This window comes from Lemur catta, unplaced genomic scaffold (genome assembly GCF_020740605.2).
Source record: "Lemur catta isolate mLemCat1 unplaced genomic scaffold, mLemCat1.pri scaffold_62_ctg1, whole genome shotgun sequence".
In the NCBI taxonomy this organism is placed as follows: domain Eukaryota; kingdom Metazoa; phylum Chordata; class Mammalia; order Primates; family Lemuridae; genus Lemur; species Lemur catta.
This window is the reverse complement of record NW_025423862.1, coordinates 203,515-226,944: the sequence shown is the minus strand read 5'-3', so window position 1 is coordinate 226,944 and position 23,430 is coordinate 203,515. Positions and strand designations below refer to the sequence as shown.

The 23,430-nt window shown below is 37.2% G+C and overlaps 2 long non-coding RNA genes across 2 annotated transcripts; one reads left to right on the top strand and one right to left on the bottom strand.

The window, feature by feature from the left end:
- Positions 1-2,944: 2,944 nt before the first annotated feature.
- On the bottom strand, positions 2,945-10,764 carry LOC123629899. Its single transcript, XR_006732367.1, has 6 exons — positions 10,587-10,764; positions 9,845-9,917; positions 8,723-8,848; positions 6,095-6,250; positions 3,548-3,640; positions 2,945-3,428 (listed from the first exon to the last, which is right to left on the bottom strand). It is a non-coding gene; the product is annotated as an uncharacterized LOC123629899 (long non-coding RNA).
- Positions 10,569-18,541, top strand: LOC123629898. Its single transcript, XR_006732366.1, has 3 exons — positions 10,569-10,664; positions 15,240-15,427; positions 18,419-18,541. It is a non-coding gene; the product is annotated as an uncharacterized LOC123629898 (long non-coding RNA).
- The last annotated feature ends 4,889 nt before the right edge of the window (positions 18,542-23,430 follow it).

The window sequence follows — 23,430 nt, the reverse complement described above, 5'->3', positions numbered from 1 at the left end:
GTCGGGGTGCCACAAAGGCACGTGGGAAATTGTGCAGAAAATGGTACAAAACTGAGTGCCAAACCCTGTCCCTTGGCACCTGACAGGTGCGAAAATGAACCTGTCCTGGTGTTCTCTGTCCCAAGTCAGGGGAAAGTATGAGGCCCTGTCAGGGACCCAGGACACATTACAGTAACAAAGAGGCCAGAAGGAAACATGTTCTCTGAGCACAGCTGTTTGGATTCCAGCATCAAGTTCCATCTTATCAGTTCCACAGGCATCAGAAATTATCTTGAAGCATTTAGGCAAATTATGTTGTGAAGAGAGCTGGATTTACAGAGATTAGGCAGACAAAAAGAACAAAGTTAAAATCAGAATGGAATAATAAGCCCAGTTTGAATAATAGCTTTAAACCATGAAACTAATTTTAAAGGTAATCAGCTGAACATATTAAAAAGTCCAGACATACGTGGTGAGAATTATTATATGGAGTCTTGCTTCAACCACTTAGGAAAAGCCGTTTATAGCATGGGAAGTTCAACTTGTCCTGGTTTACATTTCCATGTCTCTGGCTATAGCATCAGATAGTTTGGTGAATTTCTGTGTGGCCCATACATTACCCACAGACTTGTTTCTTGAAATTTATCTAGTTTCAATGTATAGGGGTTAAGGCACAAAGAAGTTTGCCTTTTTGTAATTCTTTGTAAGAAATTTGGATGAGAAGAACCCGAAAAAATTAAGAAAATAGTATACAGAGCTACAGTCATATAATGAATGTATTATACCTGTTTTTTTTTTAGAAGTATAACTTTTTTTTCTCTATATTGATCACATAGAAACCTCAGGTTTAATAACTTCTTAAGGCTAGGAAGCCAAACCAAGGCAGACTTCAGGTTTTATTTACTGTTGTAAGGATGCTGGCTCTGACAGAAAGTGAGTTTTTATTTACTTTTTTTAAGTCTAGGGACCTTTGAAGTCAGGCATTGTATGCATATTTTCAAATATGATATTTTAGTCAAAGATTTGGTAATCTGGAAAACAAACATTTCAAGTAGACAAAAATGTTTTAAATAAAAGTCATACGGACATGATTTTATCAGGTATTCAATGTCATATAGTCAACATTTGTTCTGCTTAATCTCCATTAGTAGTATCATGAATCCATCCATTTCTTTAGCAGAGTTCTGGAAATTTTTGTTTAGTCAATTGTCCTTAAAGTTATCAGAAACCTGTATGTAAGAGTGTTTGTTGGAGTCTGTTTCATGAATCTGAGTATAAATGATTTTTAGAGATTTTAAAAATCTGATGAAAGTTTACAGTCAACAAGGAAACGTCACTATATCTATGACAGATAGTAACCAGAATTATGACTGATAATATATTAAACTTCTATAAACTTACATGCTTGTAGAAATGATGTTTTTGAAACATTCATATCAACAGCATACCAATAAATGAAACTAAGTAAGATCTAGTGTCACTTATCATTGGACCATGTTTCTTATACAATTTATCCAATGAGGCTAATCATTTAATATCCTTTTAAGATGAGAGATATATATTTGAAATCTTTCCAGGGACCCAACTGGAAATTTTCATAATTAATTCTAGGTTAAAGATGCTTAAGTTAGAATTCAATTTGGGGGAGGTTTGTCAAAGATGTTAAAGGGCTCAAAACATTTGACCAAAACAAAATCAGAGAACACTGTAAAATAGCAGTCATTCATTTAACCAAAGTGATAATCAAAAGGCTTTGAAAGCAGTACAGAAAGTTACATGGATGCAAAAACCTTCACCAGTAAGCAGGTAAACCAGGCAAGAAAGTATGTTGACAGCTTTAAAGACATTTCTAATTTTGTGTTATCATTAATTTTTAAACCAATTAATTTGCCAAACTTTTCTTGTCATATGAACTAAAAATAATTTAATTTAATTACTAAATATTTTATGAGTGTTCATTTATTTAAACCAATCAAAATACAACTTTTGAAGAGATTTCTTGCTGACTACACAAGATTTTATTATGTAGATATTACATATGACATAATGCACCAATACGTCTAAATATATATATATATATATATAGTGTGTATATATATATATACATATACACATAAAAAAGGTCTTACAGTTTTCATTTTAGAATTTTAGTCATGGGATAGTAAAACATATAAACTCACCAGTTTATAAAAACCAGTTGGACCTAAATCATTTTTCTAACAAAATGGGATAAGGTTAAGATTTTCCTAAGTAGGCCGTCTTATAAAGGCTGTCAACCAAATTTTGGGTAAAGCAGTTTGACTCAGTTTTCAATATACTGGATTGTACAGAAAACACTTTACTGTGAAAATGTGACTGAAACATGTGAGAAGGCTGAAAACATAAGAGTTCTCCTAAGAACAAAAAGACCAGTGTTATTTTCCGAGAGGGTCAGTTTGGAACCTGTGACTCCCAGTGTGGAGTTTGCTGTACTTGCTCTTTCTCGTTGGCACTTCTACATCTCCAGTATCTGTTACAGCCCGAGCAGGTTCACTGCCTGCTGCTCAACAGGAGATGAACACACTGAGCCAGCAGGGGTTACAGCAGAGAAACAGTTTTATTATCACAGGCACCATGCGAGGAGAGGGGAGTAATTTCTCAAATCCATCTTCCTCAATCATTTGGGAGAAAAGGTTTTTAAAGGGACTTTGGTGAGCAAAGGGCTAGGGAATAGGGTCTGCTGATGGGTGAGGGATGAGCTCATAGGGTTGGAATGCAGAAATTATCTTGTCAGTTGGTAGGTTTCCTGGGTAGGGGCTTTCGAGGCTGTTGGATCCATTCCCACATCTGTGCACGGGTCTGGTTGGTGTCAGCAGGTCTCCAGGATGCAGAGTTTGAAAAACACCTCAAAGACCAGTCTTAAGACTTAAACAGCAATGGAGTCAAAGTCTTGGGATTTACAATAGCAATTTGATCTATAGAAATAGTGGGGGGAGTCACATATCGGGTGCCTGTCAGGGAGGCACAAGGAGTGCAATTAAGTAGTAACCCTTTGCAGCAGCAAGGAAGTTAGGGAACAATGGCTCTTTGATTTCTGTCTGTATCTGTACTTCTATGAAAATGAGACCTGGATTACTATTTATACTTTGTGGCTTCACAGTACTTTAATATGGACAGTTTCATCTCCATGTGTCCCTGCCAGTCTGTGAGAACAAAACAGGTTGTGAAATATTTGATACAAAAGGCCTTTGGTCCAGTTCTGGCAGATACAGGGCTTGGTTTTGTCACGAAACCAAGTCAGTCCAGACTTTTGGTCTGTCCATATGTAATCATTAGTGTCCGTCAACTTAGCAAAGGGAGCAAGCTGCAGAGGCCTGGCTTGTGAGCCATCCAGAACATCTTATCATTTAGCAAGCATTGACATCATGAGGGGTAGTGTCAGCATCATCTAAGAGGTGCAAGAATGCCTCCTGTGGAATCAAACCATTGATCACAATATTGCCCTAGAATGTCACCAGAAGAGATAAAAATTTTCTTTCTAGTGACTTTACCTGAGAAAAAGACACTTTTTCTGTGTTCAGTTACTCACCAACAGCAGCAGTACCATAACATGTTTTCTTTGGCTGTGGATGCCACTGCTTGTCATATCTCCATCTTCCAGACCAGTCCCACCAGGCACTCACTTTGGCAGAAACAAAAATGAGTTCAAGTTCCTTTGTATGATTTACATGGTGGCACAACTAGCAATTGGATTGATTAGTTAGTGTGGCCAGGGTTTGAAAAACTGGTGCAAAGGGATGCTGGGTCTGTGTCTGACCTGCTGGAAAAACAGTAAGAGTTAGTAAGAGTGAGTCATAGTTTGAAAGAAAAGTCATAGTGGAAGATTAAAAGGGAAATTGGGATAGGTTGAGGCAATCCCCACTCAGCTTCCCATGTGCAATCCTCGAACAGGGAGGCTCAAAAGAAAAAGGGTTTATGAAGAACCCTTCTTGAGGGGAGGGGATAAAAAGAGAGAAAAAAAAACACACAAAAAAGGAGTTGTTAGATAGAAGATGTGGTTTCTTGATCTAAGATCTTGGGAAAAACCTGTCTACTTTTTGGTGATGTCTGCTTCAGGGGCCTGGGAACTAGCCCTGGAAATCCTTGCTTTCGGGTCACTGTAGGGGTGATCTTCCTACTGTCTCAGTGCACTTTGGTGTAGCTCGCATGAATCCGGGAAAATTTTTCTTTTATTTTGATGGCCATGTAGGTAGTCAACAGTACTTCAAAGGGGCCTGCCCAGAGAGATGATAGTACATGTGTTTCTCTAAAAATTTTGATGTATACAGACTCTCTTGGTCAAAAAGGATGGCAGAGCATATCAGTTGGTGGAAGCCATGGTCCTTTCACCTGCTGATGATATGTTTCAAGCATATTAGTCAGTGTCTGCATATAGCTAGTCCCGGTATCAAATTGTTCACTTAAATCCCAACAGTGTCCAGACACCCTGGCAACAGAAGATCACCTGCCTCCAGAGGCATCTTTGGAGTCTGTGTAAATAGTGGCAACATTTCCTTTTACCAATATATAATCTCTAATGAGGGCTATAACAAAATTGACTCAAGGAATTTTTGGGTGAGCTTTTGAGTGCCCAGAAATATTTTATGTTAAAACTAAGTAACAGTTGCATGTACCCTCTGGAGTTTGGACCTAGAGGCTTTATGGCGTCACTCAGTCAGAGACTTTCAAAGAATGAGGATGTCTAAGAGGACACCCGGTTTTTGGAGTAAAACATTGTCCATATGCTGAACAAGTAAGGAAAAAGAATGGATCCCCGGCTAAACGTCAAAGTATGAATCAGCTGTGACAATTTGAGAGAATACTGAAGGACATTCACAGTTTCTCTGAGTACTCAGGTCCATGTTAATAGTCTCACTGTGTAGGTGAATGTAACAGAAATTGTGAAGTAGAGTGAAATGGAATTAAAAAAAAAAGTTGAGCAGAGGTCAATTATTGTACTATTAAAGTCACATACTCTAAAAAAGCATTTCAATTAGTTTCTATTTTCTAGAAAAATATTTGATGTAGCAATTATTTCTAAGATAATCAATTAAAGTACCTTTGTATATATTGGTAGCAAAATATTATATACATAACATATATAGACACAAGGAAATATAGCTATACAGATGGAAGAAGATATAATCAGTCTTACAAACAATTTTTTTCCATGGATCTTAAAATTATATTTTAATCTAACTACAAATCTTTGCATATTTTGTTGTTTTAAGCAATTGCTAGCTAGGTAACACTTCGCTGTTAGGAAATTTTTGCAATTTCTATAACTGTTTGCTTAGACACGCACCTAGTATGTATACATGCATAGGTAGGTGAAGTAAAGTAGTTAATTTAAGGATCCCATATTTGGCTGCATCTTGGCTGTGACTCATAGGTCTCCATTAGCAATTAAAACACTATTTCTCCATAAAAACCAGACAAGAATAAGAAAGAAAGGAATGCAATACAGAAATATCTGTGAATTCTTGAACACATGACTAACATGGATTGTACCCTAACAATTTACTGGGAGTTTCTTTATGACACAGATGGATATTGTGGGTGGTCCACACAGGGTTTCACCACTGAGTCGGCTCCCGCCTCTCACCTGTGTCTGAGGTTCTGTCTCCAGGGGTCTAACACCACCGAGAGGGCTCAAAATGCCGAGTGATCAGCTCTCATGTGCGTTTCCTGGATGAGCCTTCTTTTAAATAATTTTGTTGGGGATTCCCTGCAGGGACACGTCACGCCAGGGGCAGTCCCCCCAAGCACTCCCACTTGTACCCACAGTCACCCAGGCGTGCCTTTGGCCGAGAGGAGGAAAATGCCCTTTCTCTTTGGAGCTCAGCAACTCAGTCTCTCATTTGTCTACAAACGGGACAGTTCAGGTTCCTCTTTCCTTTTATAACGGCCCAGAAAAGCCAATTCAGAGAAATTTTGGGAGGAAGAGGCCATGAATGGAGAAGACCTTTTTGAGTTCATCACCATGTCAAAATTAGGACCCCTCAAAACTACTTCCCAGTAAAAGTATTGACAGATCAGAAAAATCCATGACCATCAACCAAGATCGTGAGGGCCGTGCAGTCTCAAGAGAACTAACCTGTTCAGACCAAGTGAAATCTTGAAGCAGTGTGAGCACCCGAGGGGGCCATGCCTTTACCTGGCACTCATGGTTGGCTACTCTCTCAGGGGTTGGTGAGTCTTCTGGGTGCCACACAGGTTGACATCATCTTGTGAACAGACAGGAACCCAAACTCTGAAAAGTAAATGAAAGAGGTTTATCCTGAGCTGAGTATGTGTGACCATGGACCAGAAAATCACAGGCAAGAGGTTTTCAGCGAGTGCTCTCACTCTGATTGGGTTACATCTTGGCTTTATACCTTTCAGAAGGGCAGGGTTTGCCCATAATTCAGTACACAGAAGGTATACATTGGTTTTGCCCCAAAAGGCATGACATGTCAAAGGGGGGTATTACAGGTTACCGGTGGGTTTAAGGATACTGTTTGGAGATTCTCTTTGTATTGTAATAACCATTGTGTTTACCCTAAAATAAAGTATTATATAAAATTTAACAGCTTAGGGATTTGTTCTCCTAAGCAGAAACTGTGCTGTGTCTGTGCAGTGGACACATAACGTCCTAGCTAGTAAGAGTTGGACAAATGAACAGTGGATAAGACCAAAGGGAAAACTGAAGCTGCCAGTTTAAGCCCTTGTAACCACAGGTTCAAATCCCTAATGGTAACGTTCATATCAAATGATAGAAAGAGGGAGTTAGAAACACATTTTATGTGTACCTTTGCACAGACATTGAAATCAGGGGAAGAAAATACATCGTATCTAGGATTCAATGGCCAAAACCATAATAACTTCATAAGCTTTTGACCATAAGTATGTCTTTCTGTGCTCCTATGTGCTTCATGTTTCCATTATGTTAATTTTCTGACCATTTATTTTAGTTCAGCCTGTCTCCCTTTTTAGATACTTAAGAACATTAAACACATGGGCAGTTTTGTTCATAAGGCAGGAGATTTTGCTGTTATTGTGAGACTAACATTAAATATCCCTAACTTATCAGAAATGATACAAACACAGACCATTTTGCTTTAGGATGGGTTTAGAGTTGTAAGATTTTTGTGCTAAAAACTGACACTTTAAACACATCAAACTGTCCAGGAGCATACATAAAAATGTATGCTCACAATTTGAAAAAATTTTCACTTTTACTTCACCATTCATACTTACCCTGTTTAAATAAGCCAATTCATTTACCAAAGTTTACTAAATTTATAGGAAATACAGAGTAATCTTGCTTCTTTTTAAGTAAGTTAGAAGTGCTACCTTATGTATAAAACAGTCTGGCATCATGTAAACACAACACATACTACAAGGATATCCACAAATAAATCTAAACACATGCACACATATAAACATACACACACGTACACACACACACAATGTTCCATTACCTTTAACCTCACAATTCTAGCCATGAGGTTCTGATAGAAACTCCCCGGTTTACAAAACATCACTGGACCAGAATTACCTCTGACAAAACTGGTCTCTTTCATATGTTTGAATTTTCATGGCCCTGAGAGTTAAGCTAATTAAGCCTATGGACCAAAGTGTTGGATAAAAGAGTTTAGTGGCAGTCTGATTTTAAAAAGACCCTTTTATCCTTTTTTTCTTTCTTTTCCTTAGAGGAAAAAGAGTGCTCAATCTTTGTGTTTTAGCTTGAACTGGCTGTAAGATCTCCAAGTAGCTTTGAATGACAAATAGCATAAACTTTGAGTCCACCTCAAGAGCAACAGGAAAACTTAGCAGGTTGAGAGTTGACAGAACAGACAACAGAGACAGAGAGCTTGAAAGACTGGACATTTTAAATTCATAGAGGCAGGTCGAGCACTTGAGCTCTGAATTTTCATGGATGCAATTTGCCCTTCAGTTAAAACATGTGCACAAGAATTGGCCCTAACCAGCTGCAGTCCTAGCGTACCTGGCACGCCTTTGAATCTTGCCATTTACACACACACTTGTGAGTAGAGTTGCCGGAATGCGACCGGGGTGCCCAGATAGGATCATTCTCCTTGCCTTTTCTCACTTGTAGAGGATTGGCTTCCCATTTTTCTTTACAGGAAGCAACCGAACAGCGGTCTAGGGGTCAGTGTAGTGGATCAGAATGTGCTGATTGTGGGCAGGACCGCACAGGGTTTCACCACTGAGTTGGTTGCTGCCTCTCACCCGTGTCTCAGGTTCTCTCTCCAGGGCTCTAACACCTCTGAGAAGGCTCAAAATGCCAAGTGATCAGCTCTTATGTGCATTTCCTGGCTGATCCTTCTTTTAATTAATTTTGTTGGGGATTCCCTGCAGGGACATGTCCGACCGGGGGCAGTCACCCCAAGCACTCCCACTTGCATCTGCAGTCACCCAGGTTTCCCTTTGGCTGGGAGGAGGAAAATGCCCTTTCTCTTCGGAGCTGAGCAACTGAGACTCTTATTTGTCTACAAATGGGACAGTTCAGTTTCCTCTTTCATTTCACAAAGGCCCAGAAAGGCCAATTCAGAGAAATTTGGTGAGGAAGAGGCAATGAATGGAGAAGACCCTTTAGAGTGCACCTCCAAGTCAAAATTAGGATCCATCAAAACAGCTTCCTAGAAAAAGTATCCACGGCTCAGAATATACCAGGACCATCAACCAAGATTGTGAGGTCTGGGGACACAGGAGGACTTACCAGTTCAGCCCAAGGGAAAGCTTGGAGGTGGGTGGCTTTGGATGCTGTGCTGCTACCTGTTGCTGATTTTGGGCTCCTCCTTCAAGGAATCCTGAGTCTTCTTTGAACCTCAGGTGTGAGCACCATCTTGTGAAAAGAAAAGAACCCAAACTCTTTAAAATAATTAAAGAGGTTTATTCTGATCTGAACATGCATGACTGGCTCACCTGGAGCACATGGCCTCAGGAGGTCCTGAGAATATGTGCCCACACTGCTGAGGTGCAGTTTGGTTGTATAGGTTCATGCAGGTAGGAACTACAAATAACTCCCTAAGTCAGTATGTGGAGGGCGTGTATTGTTTTCCCTGAAATGGCAGGACATCTTAAAGTGTGTTCTTATATGTTATATGTGCACTTACAGTTTCTTTGACTTGTAACTGGTTAAAGTATGAAGCTTTGTCTTAAGTCTTGGAATTTCTTAACTTAAGAAATCTGTTGCCCAGATGCGGTGGCTCACGCCTGTAATCCTAGCACTCTGGGAGGCCAAAGGTGGGTGGATTGTTTGAGCTCAGGAGTTCAAGACCAGCCTGAGCAAGAGCGAGACCCCATCTCTACTAAAAATAGAAAGAAATTATCTGGACAGCTAAAAATATATATAGAAAAATTAGCCGGGCATGGTGGCGCATGCCTGTAGTCCCAGCTACTCGGGAAGCTAAGGCAGGAGGATTGCTTGAACCCAGGAGTTTGAGGTTGCTGTGAGCTAGGCTGACGCCATGGCACTCTAGCCTGGGCAACAGAGTGGGACTCTGTCTTAAAGTATAAAAAATATAAAAAAATAAAAATAAAAAGAAATCTGTTAATGAGAGATAAGCCATTGGATGTTTACTGAAACTCAAGAGGTCTCTTATGTAAATTGAAGGCGTATAGGTTTGTTTTAGGCTATTTTCCTTCTATAGCCTTAGGTCTGTTCATGATTTGGTGTCTCACTGTCATAAAGTATGATGTCTCCAAAAGGATAAAGGTGCACCTACCGTTTCATAGCCAGTATCTGAGCCTTAGGTTATTTCTGCAGTGCCCTTTGCCAAGAGGAAGTCCATTCCATCACAGCTGGGGGAATTAAGATTTTATTTTAGTTCATACAAACCTGACTGTAGAGAGTTGTTCTTTTTCTCTTGATCCACCACAATCACTGTGCGGCCTCTTCTGAAGCTAGTGCTCTGCGGAATTATTTACATTAAGCAGAAAAATATTATCACCTTGCTATGAATACCTGGTCTACTCCTAGCAACACCAAACCTTAACAGTGCTAGGTGAGTTTCCAAATATTAGAGGTTGCTTCTCTCTTCTTAGTGTCTCCTTTTGACCAAGCTAAAGTCAGGTTTCTGGATGTAAATCAATGACCTCTACCATTTCTGTGATTTGCTAATCAGCTGCTTGTCTAGGGAGCATGGCCTATAGAAATACTAGGGCTTTTAATTCACCATCTTATAATAGGACATCTTTTTGTTTCTAAAGCATTTCATAGTCGTGAACTAACCTAAAATCATACCTACCACAACAATAAATATTTCTTTCTTTATCTTTTGGCAATTGATATATCTGAATGATGGCAATTAATGCAACCATCTGGAATTATTTTATTTCTGTGAGAAGCTTATATTTCAAGGCCTGATTTAAGTTTCTTATAGCATACTCAGCTTCATAATTTTTAGTTTTTTTAAATTATTAACCACATAAAACCACATTAAAACCAAGGTTGTTTTGTCTATAAGGTTTAAATTATTGTGAATAGTTCCCAAAATGCTGGCAAGTAATTGTTGGGTTCTTTCTTTAGGTGATGAATGAAGGGTGGCTGGATTCAAAGTGAAGCAGCAATGAATAGAGACCTTTGAAGACGAAAGCAGTAATATTTCACAGGATGCCAGGTGACTGCCAGTAAAAGAGTCTGTGGAGGATAGGAACCAGTAAGTGTAGTAGAAACTCTGGAACTAAATCAATGGAAGTTTTCATACATTTTTCTATTGCTGTTATAGATCCCAAACAAGGTGGATATGGCTTGGCCACTAGATCTAACAAAATACTGAAATAAGCAGTAGGTCTCTAATGATTCCCACATACTTGAGTCAGCACTTGGTCAGAGTTTTCATGAACAAAACATGAAAAAGGATTTGTGAGCCTAGAATCCTAGAGAAAAATCTGATAGTTTATATTTCAGTATTTATGTTTAAATAGCAGCATGCTTCTTTTAACTTGAAAAGTACACAGTTATTAAAACATACTTCTATTAATATGTTTTACTAATATATAATTAACCTAATATCAACTCTCTTTTGGATTTGCCAGGTTTGGAGCACTTTAATTTTTGCACAGAGGGAAGTAAAACTTACTTTTTTGTTGTTTTTAAATACCAAGGTTGAAGGACAATGGCTCTCATAACAGTTTTGAATTATTTAAAACCTAAAGAGTTTTAACAAACCTAATTATTCCTATTTTCCTTTGTTTTGTAGAACAAAATTACTGTTTTGAATTTTGGAAAGCTAAAACAAAAAATAGTAGTTACAGAAGACATGATATAAATCATAACTAATGTCAGAAATAATTTCATACATTTTAAAAACACTGTAACAATTGTAATTGAAAATAAATTATGAAAAGCAAACAAGACTTCTTTTTAAAAACTGATTTAGGAGTGTAAAAAACAATAACCAAAATTTAACAGAATTACAAGAAGAAACTTCCACATAAGCATAAAATAGCCCAGTCATTTTAAATAAAAATGTCACTCATTTTGTTTCTGCTTTATAAGTATTTATATAATAATTTAAAGGAAAGGACTTATAGGTTTAGACATACACAGATATATAAATATAAAAATTGGTAATAATAAAAATTCCCTATGGTTTTAACAAATAATTAACTAATCAGTATATTAAATAATACATATATATCATATTAAATTTGTCCTGTGGATAAACTATTAATTTCTTAAATAAGAAGGAAATCATATCTAGTTTCTTGTATACATATTTTCATGTCTCTAATTATCGTATCTTATATAATTATTTAAATTAAGTGTCTTCATATTAAATATAAATGTTATATATCATAAAATATAATTTATATATTATAAATGAAATTATATAATATTTATATTAAATATCATCTTTAATTAAAATAACCTTTTCCAGACAGAAAAAAAGAACTAGAGAATAAAAAAAACATGAATTGTTTTACTGTTTTTTCTCCATCAACACATATTAACAATTGATTAACAATTGAAATAGATGAATATACACATATTCACATACATATACACACACATACATATTTATTTGTGTTGTATAATTTTGAACATACTCATACTCTGAGGGCAACTGGAGGATATATATTTTGTCCTTAAGCCATTGCCATTCAAAAATAACAAGAATAGATATTATCATTATTTATAAGTGTTTTGTGTCTGTTTTTTACTAAGAAACTTTCCAGGCTTTCAAAACTTATTAATTAACTGAATGATTTATCTAAGATCTTAAAGGTAGATAAGGATAGGGAAATTGTAATTTATCTAATACATTAAATCCTTATGATTTGTAGCTTGTAAAAATATTATGAAATTAAAACGTTTAGAATGGCATCCATTATCATTTCATTTAGTTCAATATAAGTTGGTACATATAATTTTGTGTTTTAAGCAGTGATGAGATCAGTGGTAATTTACTTATAAATCCAATATAGGAAATTTATAAAATTTAAGTCACAAGAAATTTTACCCTCTTATTAAACAAACAAAAATATTGTTCCTAACATATGTTTCCATTGTAAGCTGATTTTTTAACATGAAATCATACCATACACTAAACTTTTTTGATGTTGAAACCAAAGCCATTACTTCTTAGCTCCTAACTATCGTAACAGAAGCTTACTACGTAAATAAGCTTTTAAGCGTCTACCAAAATAAACACCACTTAATAACTTTTTTCTTCTTCCTTTTTACGTTTATAGCTTAATTGATGTATGATTAGCATACCCTAAAATTTGCCCACTGGAAATGTAAACTCAAATTGTTTTGATAAATTTGTACTTATGCAAACATCACCACAATCCAGTTTTAGAACATTTCCATCACCTGCAAAAAGTTCCTTCACAATCATTTGCAGTTAATCCCGTCTCCCACTCCCCACCTTAGAAAAATGCTGACCTACTTTGTCTCTATAAACTTACCTTCCTAGACATTGTATGTAAATGGAATCACACAATATGCAGACGTTTTTGGTCTGGCTCCTTTCACTCAGCATGTTTAAGTTTCATCCAGATTTTAGTACTTAGTAGTGTGCTTTTAATTACTGAATAGTATTCCATAGTATGTATATACCACATTTCTTTAATCATCTGCCAATTGATGCATATTTGGATTGCTTCCAGTTTGAGCCATTATGAACAACACTGCTAGAAACATCCACGTATGTGTCTCTGTATGAACGTGTTTTCATTTCTTTTAAAGAGATTCCCAGAAGTAGACTTACCAGGTTGTGTGGTAAGTCTAAGAAATTGCCAAACTGATTTCCAAGGTAGCTGTACCTTTTTACACTCCCACCTACAACATGTGGGGATTCCAGTTTCTCTGCATTCTCATCAACACTTGTTATTTTCTGGGTTACTGCAGTCATTTTAGTGGGTATGTAATAGTATATCATTATGGTTTTAATCTGAACTTCTCTAATGGTCAATAATGTTGAGTATTATCACAATGTGCTCATCATTCATAGGCCCATTAGCCATTCTTATATCTTCTTTGGTGAAATGTCTGTGCAAGTCTTTTGAACATTTTTTAGTTTTATTCTTATTGTTGAGGTTTACATGTTCTTTATATATTCTGGATTCAAGTCTATCATCAGATATATTATTTGTGATTTCATCGTCCAGTGTGTGGCTTGTGTTTTAGTTTTCTTAATGGTGTCTTTAGAAGTGAAAAACTTTGTAATTTCTATAAAAATCCATTTTAATGTTTTCTTTTATGGACTATGCTTTTAATGTTGTCTGTATGAACATTTTCCACAACACAAGGTAATGCATTTTTTCCCTATTTCTTATTGCAATTTTAAAGTGCTGGCTCTTACATTTGGATTTATGATCCACTTTTAGTTAGTTTTTATGTGCTGTGTGAAGTAATAATGCTTTTTTTGGCTTATGGGTATTCAATTGTTTCAGCACTATTTGTTAAAAGACTGTATAACTTTGTCAAAAATCATCTGACCATAAATTTAAACATTTTTTAAGGACTCTCAAATAATTTTCATTGATCTATATACCTGATCTTGTGTCAACACCATGATGTCTTGATTACTGGAGATTTATAGTAAGTTTTGAAAACAGGTACATAAGTCCTTCAACTTCATTCTTTTATGTAAAAAATGTGTCTTCATTATTTTAAGTCCTTTTCATTTCCATATAAATTTTCAAATCAACTTGTCTATTCCAATAAAAATGTCTACTGGGATATTTATAGGACTTGCTTTGAATTTAGAGTTTAATTTGGGTAGAATTGTGATCTTGACAATACTGAATCTCTAATCAATGAATACAAAATGTCTTTCCACTTATTCCTATCTTCTAAATTTCTCTCCGTGATGTTTTATAATTTTCAGTGTACAGGTTTACAAATTTTTTGCTAAATTTATTCCTATTTTATTCTTCTTCATACTATTTTGAAAGAAATTTTTATTTCATTTTGTTTATTGCTAGTATATAGAAACAATTGATTTTTGTAGTTTGATCTTGTATCCTACAGAGTTATTAAGCTCATTTATAACCTTAAAAATCATCTGACCATAAATTTAAGCAGAAACAGAAAAATAAATGCCGTATGTTCTTATAAGTGTAAACTATGGCTACACCAGGGCACACAGAATGGTATAATGGAGACTTAAAAGGAGGGAGGCGGGAGGGGGTGAGGGATGAAAATTATTTATGGGGTACAATACACACTATTCACGTGATGGGTACAAAAGCCCAGACTTCACTATATCACATATACATGTAACAGAATTCAACTTGTACCCTATTCTATCAAAATAAAACAAAAATGAACAAAATTTTACCATTAAATAAACATATAAATAAATAAATGGGCTACATGAGGGGTGGGAATCTCCTAGCGAGTGAGATCATTCTTGGCATTTTCAGGAAAAACTTGATGTCAGAAGCATCAATGTGAAAAACATCACTCCTCCATCCAGAAGAATTCAGGCTGCTTGGACTTATAGATGTGGCCAAAAGAGGGCCCAGCTCTGAGGTCATTAAGTTACTGAGCCCTTTTGATGACTCACTAGGACTAGATGTAGGCCTTACCTCAGATATAAGCCCAACCCCTCCATTTCCAGAAGAGGAAGACCTCACAAGTCGGGACATCATTGAGAGATAGCAGAAAACTTTCCAATTTCATTGTGAGGAACAAAGCTGAGCTCTCTGATGGTTTATTTTCTAAGGACCTCTCTCAGGTGGCCACTTTCATTCCCACCACCTGAATTCTCTTTCTGCAGCCCAGGCTACAGTGGGAACTGCGTGGGCCTTCTCACTAAGAAAACCGACCTTGCTATGAAGCTCTCTCTGTCCGCGCATGTACGACGCATCTCTCACAGGCACTGCGATCCAGAAAACTCAAGTGGCCGTCTCCATTGCGGTCATCTGGACTTCCAGGCAAACAGGACACACAGGGGACAATGAGCAGGTAAGCTGAAGACTCTGGAAAGCAGGGCTGGCTCCGGACGAAATTTCTGGAAACCAAAGTGGCAAAGTGGAGGACTGTGGCAGCCAGAAACTGAGAAGTCATGGAGGATTAGGAAGCAGAGGGGAGGAAGCTGTAGAATAGATGAGACTCACTGGAAGTGGCAGGCAAGAGGGTGACCTTGAGACATGACCACAGGAAGGTGGTCACAGCCAAAGGGCGGGTGCTGGAGCCCAAGTTCAGCCCTTCAAGTCCATGCGGGCTCTGCTGCACTCAAGCTCGGCAACCAGCTTTTCATCACTACCCTTTGCCTGCCCGACCAATCCCCAACTCCGCTCCAGGTGCGTCACAATGTCACCCCTGTGACCTCACACTCCCCCACTCCTGACCCCACCCACCTGTTATTTCATGGAGGCAAGTCCTCCTCTCTCTGTCCCTGTGCCAGGGGCACCCACTAGCTTCACCCCTTATGTCCTTCGAGCCGTTCCCTCTCACCTAGCCGCCTCCACTGGTCCAGCGGAGCAAGATGTCCCAAGTTTTCAGGTGGCTCATAATTGAGGCTCATTCCCAGGATGCTGGGATGACTGGGCCCCAGGAGCCAAGCGGACAGGCTTCACAAAAACACAGGGTAGGGAGGGGTTGGAGACTTGCAGCTGTCTACTGTCCTGATTCTGCCACCAGCATTTGCCCCCCCCTCCCTTTGAGGCACTTTCCCGGCCACGTCCATGAGTTCGGAGGGTGACAGTAAATCAGCTCGACCATAGCTGTGAGGAATAGGAACCAGGAGAAACTGAGCCCCCAGGTGTGCGCTCAGCTTTGGGGAGGCACAGCCTGAGGGCTTCGGTGTGGGGAAGAGAGTCTCTGAGGGCTGGGCTCCAAATTTGAGGATCAATTCAACAGTTCTTCCCCCACAGGAATCAAGTATTTTTTTTAATACTTTAATCTGTTGGGGAGCAGCCTGGATGGAATTAACATGCCACCTGGGGAGAAAAATTGATCAATGTCACACGTGCAAAAAAAAGAGTATACTCATTCTATTTGACAACTTCATTTGATTATTCTAAAAAATAATGCATTGGAGGCACTGATAAAGTGGGTGTTAATAGGGTGTTATTTTTCATTATCAACATTGTAAAACATATATTTCACAACCTATTAAAGTCTTACTAATTGTCATTTTCTTACATAAAAGTACATCTCTAATTCCTATGTTACCTACAGCATTTTTATCTCAACTACTGCAAAGTTTGCCTGTTGATGGGCAATTGGATAGTACTTTTTAAATAGTTAAATCAAGCTAATATTTGAATTTTTAAAATGACATTCACTGGGCCAGGCGCAGTGGCTTACACTTGTAATCCTAGCACTCTGTAAGGCCAAGGCAGGAGGATCGTTTGAGCTCAGGAGTTCGAGACCAGCCTGAGCAAGAGCGAGACCGCATCTCTACTTAAATAAAAAAAAAAAAAATAGAAAGAAATTTGCTGGAAAACTAAAAATATATAGAAAAAAATTAGCTGGGAATGGTGGCACATGCTTGTAGTCCCAGCTACTTGGGAGGCTGAGGCAGAAGGATTGCTTGAGCCCTGGAGTTTGAGGTTGCTGTGAGCTAGGCAGATGCCAGGGCACTCTAGCCCAGGCAACAGAGTGAAACTCTGTCTCAAAAAAACAAAAACTTGATGTTCTTGAGCTTCATCTATGTTGAGACATTTAGCTGGCATTTATTCATTTTCACTGCTGAACTTTATTTTATTGTATGACTATATTACCATTTATTGATTCAGTCTTCTTTTACCAAAATTAGGTTGTTTTCAGTTTGGGGCTATTATGAGTCATGTTGTATGAACATTCTTATACACATATTCTGTTGAATGAGTACTGTACTCATGGTCTGTTGAAATAAATTCTAGTGTTACAGAAATGCATAGGTTCAATACCTTACTCGATGGTAACCTGATTTCCAAAGTTACTTTACTATTACACCCCAACCAACATTAGATGAATGTTCAAGTTCCTCCACATCCTGATCATTTTCACACATTTTAAACCTTATCAAAAAGATGGTGTACAAGGGTGCCTTATTTTGGTTTCAATTTTAATTTCTATTACTACAAATGAATTTTAGCATCATGTCATATACTTTGAGACAGTGTATTTTCTCTTCTGTGAAAAGCTTTATGTCACCTGACCATTTCTCCATAAGACTGTTATTTTTTAAATCTATTAAAGAGTCTATCGATTTCCCCATGATCTTCAATCCTCACTAACAGTAATATTTGTTACTCATGGAATCTCCACACAGTTATCCACATTTCCTAGTTCCTTTTTGGATAGGTGGAACCATGCTTTTAATTTATGGGACAAGGTCTCTGAGCGGTCACTTTTAAGTCAAAGGACTTATGAGCTGGCACATGATCCTCTCGTTCTTGCTACTCTGGCCATAATGACCAAAACGACCACAAGGCTCCCAAACGTACAGCTACAAGATCATTAAGCTGCTTTTTGCCTGGATCCCTGAGTGATTCTGGGGAGCAGATTACGCATCCCACCCCCACCCACCCCAGCCAACTCACACTGGATTTGTGTTGTGAGAAATGTGAAGGAGAATCTGTTACTACTGTATATGCTAGTCTGACCTTGACTTAACTGCTCATTTATGAATCAAATTTCCAGGCAGGTAAAAGTTGGTTTTGAGCTCTGTGTTATGTTCCACAGGACCATTTATCTATCGCACAATGAACAGTATGTTATCTCAGTGAGTATAAAGTGTTTTTTTATTTCAGCATATTATGGGGATACAAAAGTTTAGGTTATGTATATTGCCCTTTGCCTCCCTCCCCCAAGTCAGAGCTTCAAGCGTGTCCATCCCCCAGACAGTGCGCATCGCACTCATTATGTATGTATACACCCATCTCAGTAGGGAAAATCCCTGTACCTTCGTCTATCTTCAGGAGTGTTTTGACTATTTTTATTTTTTATTCTTTTATATATTTTTAGGATCATCTTCTCAAGTTCTGTGCCAGAAAAACCCCATTGAGATTTTGCCTGCAATTACATTAAATATATGATCACTTTGGTAAGAATTTGTATCTTTGCTCTACTGAATGTTTCATTAAAGAATATGTGCTCTACTGAATGTTTCATTTAAGAATATTTTATATCTCTGCATATTTGTTTAAAAATGTTTTTCAATATATTTTATAATTTTTTCATAAAGGATTTATACATCCTTTATTATATTAATCCCTAAATACTTCATATTTTCATGAAGTATTTTCTAAATAGTACCTATTAAAAATTATTTCATACAATTGATCCCTACTTGTTTATGAATGTTCAATTAATTTTACATTTTGATATGTATCCAGCCACTTTATTAATTTTATTGTTTCTAATACTTAACTAAAATCTCCTTTAGATATTTAACATAAGCAATCATAACATCTGTGAATAATGACAATATTTTTTATTCTTTCAAATATTTATCTTACTTCACAGATCCTGCCAGGATCATCAGTATAATCTTGAGAAGAAATTATAATAGCAGGCATCTTTTCTAATCATTTAATATCCTATTAAGATGGGAGATATATATTTTGAATCTTTCCAGGGACCCAACTGGAAATTTTCATAATTAATTCAAGGTTAAAGATGCTTAAGTTAGAATTCAATTTAGGGGAGGTTTGTCAAAGATGTTAAAGGGCTCAAAACATTTGACCAAATCAAAATCAGAGAACACTGTAAAATAGTAGCCATTGATTTAACCAAAGTGATAATCAAAAGACTTTGAAAGCAGTACAGAAAGTTACATGGATGCAAAAACCTTCACCAGTAAGCCGGTAAACCCAGGCAAGAAAGTATGTTGAAGGGGTGATGCCACTGTGGGGGCAGGGGACATGCAGGGGACATGAGATACAGCCAACCCTCTTAGAGTATAGGAAGCTTGGTAATTTTTTACAGGATTTCACATGAACAGAAAAGAACAGAGAATAACATGACCACCTACTCCCCTGTTAACAAGTAAAAGATTACAAAACTCAATGTCCTCATGTATCTATGTAAAATCATCCCCTAGACAACAGTTCTCCCACTGTGGACAGCCACTCTCATCTGTGTTTGCTGATATTCTCTACTTATTTACATTGTTACTTCGTATGTTTGTATCTGTAAATGTGTATTTTTGGTTTGTTTGTTTTTATATCAATGGTAACATGTATGCTCTTCTGAAACTTGCTATTCTATGGTTTTGGGATTTATCCATGTTGATCTATATAGCTCAAGTTGGTTATTTTAACTGATGTGTAATATTCTAGTTTATACAACTACAATAATCTTCTCAATTGTTGAACATTTAAAATGTTTCCAATTTTCCATTACTATGTAGTGGTGAAATACAGTAAAATAATTTCACTATTATAATAAAAAATAATTTTTGCTAAAAAAAGAAAGTATGTTGACAACTTTGAAGACATTTCTAATTTTATAAAACTTTTCTTGTCATGTGAACTGAAAATTTGATTTAATTACTAAATATTTTGAGTGCTCATTTATTTAAACCAATTTTGCTGACTATACCAGATTTTATTATGTAGGCATTACATAGGACATAGTGCATGTGTATATGCATCAATATACCTAAATATATATATATATAATGTGTATATATATATATATATATATATATATATATATACACACATAAAGGTCTTAAAGTTTTCATTTTAGAATTTCAGTCATGAGATAGTAAAACATATAAACTCGCCAGTTTATAAAAACCAGTTGGATCTAAATCATTTTTCTGACAAAATGAGATAAGGTTAAGATTTTTTTAAGTAGGCCATCTTATAAAGGCTGTCAACCAAATTTTGGGTAAAGCAGTTTGACTCAGTTATCAATATACTGGATTGTACAAAGAACACTTAACTGTGAAAATATGACTGAAATATGTGAGAAGGCTGAAAACAAGAGTTCTTCTGACAAGTTCTGACAGTTTCTTGGACTCAATTCTTCATCCTTGAAGATAATAATGTCACCATTTCTTTTACTATAGGGAAGGTGTCTTTATAGGAATTTTATGTTTTACTTTTAAAAAAGGTCTGAATGGCAAAATATTTCTTTAAAAAATCTGCTGGTTTTCAAGAGGGTTTCCTTTTTTAATAAGCAGTCTGCCAGAATAGCTAAGGATTTTATAAAAAGAGTTTAGCTAAGGGAATGATTAAGAGGAGAAATTGTAAAAGGGGAAGAAAAAAGTTCCAGAAATAAGAGCCTAAGCTGGCTTTCAGATAATATTTTGTGGCCAGGTAATCTTTGGGTCTTGACTGATTTTTTTTTTTTCAGCTTCAATGTATCAATGAGATGTGTGTATCTTATTTAGAGTCTATAATTTTATAGCCACAGTCAGCAGAGAGAGACCAAAAGGCTACAGGAGTCTACCCATGCCAGTTCCCTGTGATCCTTCCTATATAGCAAACACCAGGTCAGGGACTTTAACCAGCCCCAGCCCAAATGCTATCACCCAAGAATGGGAAATCTCTCTATTTTTCCAAATCTTGGAGGATCGTATTTTATTCTAGCTCTCCATGGACAGCCTCTTTTCAAACCACTCATATTTGAAAAGTAATTGCACCAACTTTAGGTATTCAAAAGAAAAACACATTTTCTAATAGATTTGGAAAAATAGCTTTATTTAGAGTCTATAATTTTATAGCCATGGTCAGCAGAGAGTTCAGTTGGCTGGTAACCCATAGGCCCAGCGGGTGCCATGCTCGGCAACCCTGATGCAGCCCAGGGTGAGCTCCGCCAGCCCACGTAGGGGCCTGAGTTGCAGCCACACATGCAGGACATGTGGGCAACAGAGCCAGAACAGCCCGGAGTCCGTGTGCTCTAGAGTGTGTCACTGGGGGAACGGTTTCCTGCTGGCGGTTGTGCTCATGTGCAGTGACGGCTCTCTGATGCGTGCATGCACACTTGCTTTAACGGTTCTGGCGGTGCTTGTCCTTGCTTGGCTGTGTTTGGTGCTGCCTGGTGATTTGCTCCTGTCAGAAGTTGGAAACTGGGATTTCCCTTGTTGGAGGTCGTGGTCAGATCGAGTTGTCTTCATTGCACTGGACCCCTTCAGCAGCCCTGACAAGACCAGAGTGGGCCTGGAAGGTGAGGCAGGTGACAGCGCCTTCCTACAGCCATGGTACCACATCTGGAAAAAAGATCTCGGCAAAATTCACCAAGCTGCCAGCGCTGGTGACATAGCAAAAGTGAAGAGGATCCTTTCGCTGAAGAAAAAGGTCTTGGATGCCAGAGATAGAAAGAAGAGGTAATGGGAGCGGCCATTCCGGGCCTGGGTGCAGTTGGCGGGTGTGGGGGAAACGCCCTTCCCAGACTGGCGGGAGCCCAGAGTCCTGTCAGTGAGGGCGCCCGGCTGTCCTCCCTGTGGGCCCCGCAGCACCTGGGATGTGGAAACCTGGGAGGGGTCCAGCACCAAGGCCATCTTCATGGGCAGCAGCACAAAAACAAAACTTCAGCTGCTTCCCCGTTCACTCATGATTCCCCTTCTAGGACACTTTCTTGCCAATTTTAGCTACTTAACTAACACAAGTATATACGGTGTTTTATTGTTAATGTACACATTTTAAATCATTATGTTATACGCCTTATAGAAAGGTACATAACGAGAGGAACAGTTCACACACTGTATCAAATTCTGTGCTAAAACATCTTAGCAAGAAGTTCAATATCCATTTTACGTCAATATAAAACTATGTAAATGTGTCCTTTACTCAAGGAACTTAGAAGGAAACTTTGAAGTGGTTAGATGCTACCATAGACTTCAATAGGAAGACTCATTTTTCTGAAAATATGAGCTCTTAATAAATTTTACAGGAGCTAAATAAAAGTAATAAGGTTTCCAAATTTTTGAGTTACACATGGTGTCTGTCTTTTACTATTGTGATGACATGAAGAAAAATTTTGTGATGGAGTGAATAAGACTTGCACTTGTAGATATCGAAATGTGCTATTAATTTTCACAAATTAAATCATTTATTAACAGTTGAAGAGACAGATAAATGAATGGAACAGAATAGAAAATCTGGGAACACCCAAATATATGAAAGAATTTAGAACTTGATGGTGACAAATCAGACAAGAAAAAGCTGACCTCTAATTTCAAATTGACAAAGTACTTTTTTTGCAGATCTACAAGTGCCCCCCACACATAGGAAAAAGTATTAAGTGTCTCTGCTAAGAGAAGGATTTTGAGTTAAAAGAGAAATGAGATACCATTAATGTATCCAGAAAGTTTGTAAGAATGAAGATATTAAATACTAATATTAAACATGGAAAATACTTATACTGGTACTTACAGTTTATGTTGCTGATTTCTTTTCAAATAGACAACTTGGTGGTAACTACATACAAATGAGACTGACACGCTGCCTGCCTACTGGACTAACGAGGCAACTGTAACTACACATTTAAAAATTGTATATGCCCTTTACCCATCAGTTCCATTATACTAAAATATCCTCAAGAAATAGAGATCATACAATTTGTTTTTCTCAGAAGTTAAAATAATAAGGTCTTAAGAGGAATGCATATGATGGATTTTGTAAATCAATTTGATTGTGTCCATAGATGGAATAATATGTGATCATAAAAGGTGGCATAGATACGTATGTGTGCTGACATGTGAAGAGTATTTAGGTATATCAAGTAAGAATAAAAGTCATTTTGATTATTATACATATACACAAACACACTGTCGTCTTGTGTTAGCTTAAAATATGTACACAATGTGATAAAATTTGTTATTTCTGGGCAATTAGCATGTACGATTTGAAAGTTCTAGTAAAAGTTTATTAAGGATATAATCCTGGGAAGAGCAGTAATATGAATCTTGCACAGATAGAAGTAATTTCTTAATTTCCATGAATTTATTTTAAAATTATTTTGTGGATTGGAGTATTCTGCCTACTTTTATCCCTTCAGAAGTAAAGCGAATCTTTACATACAGT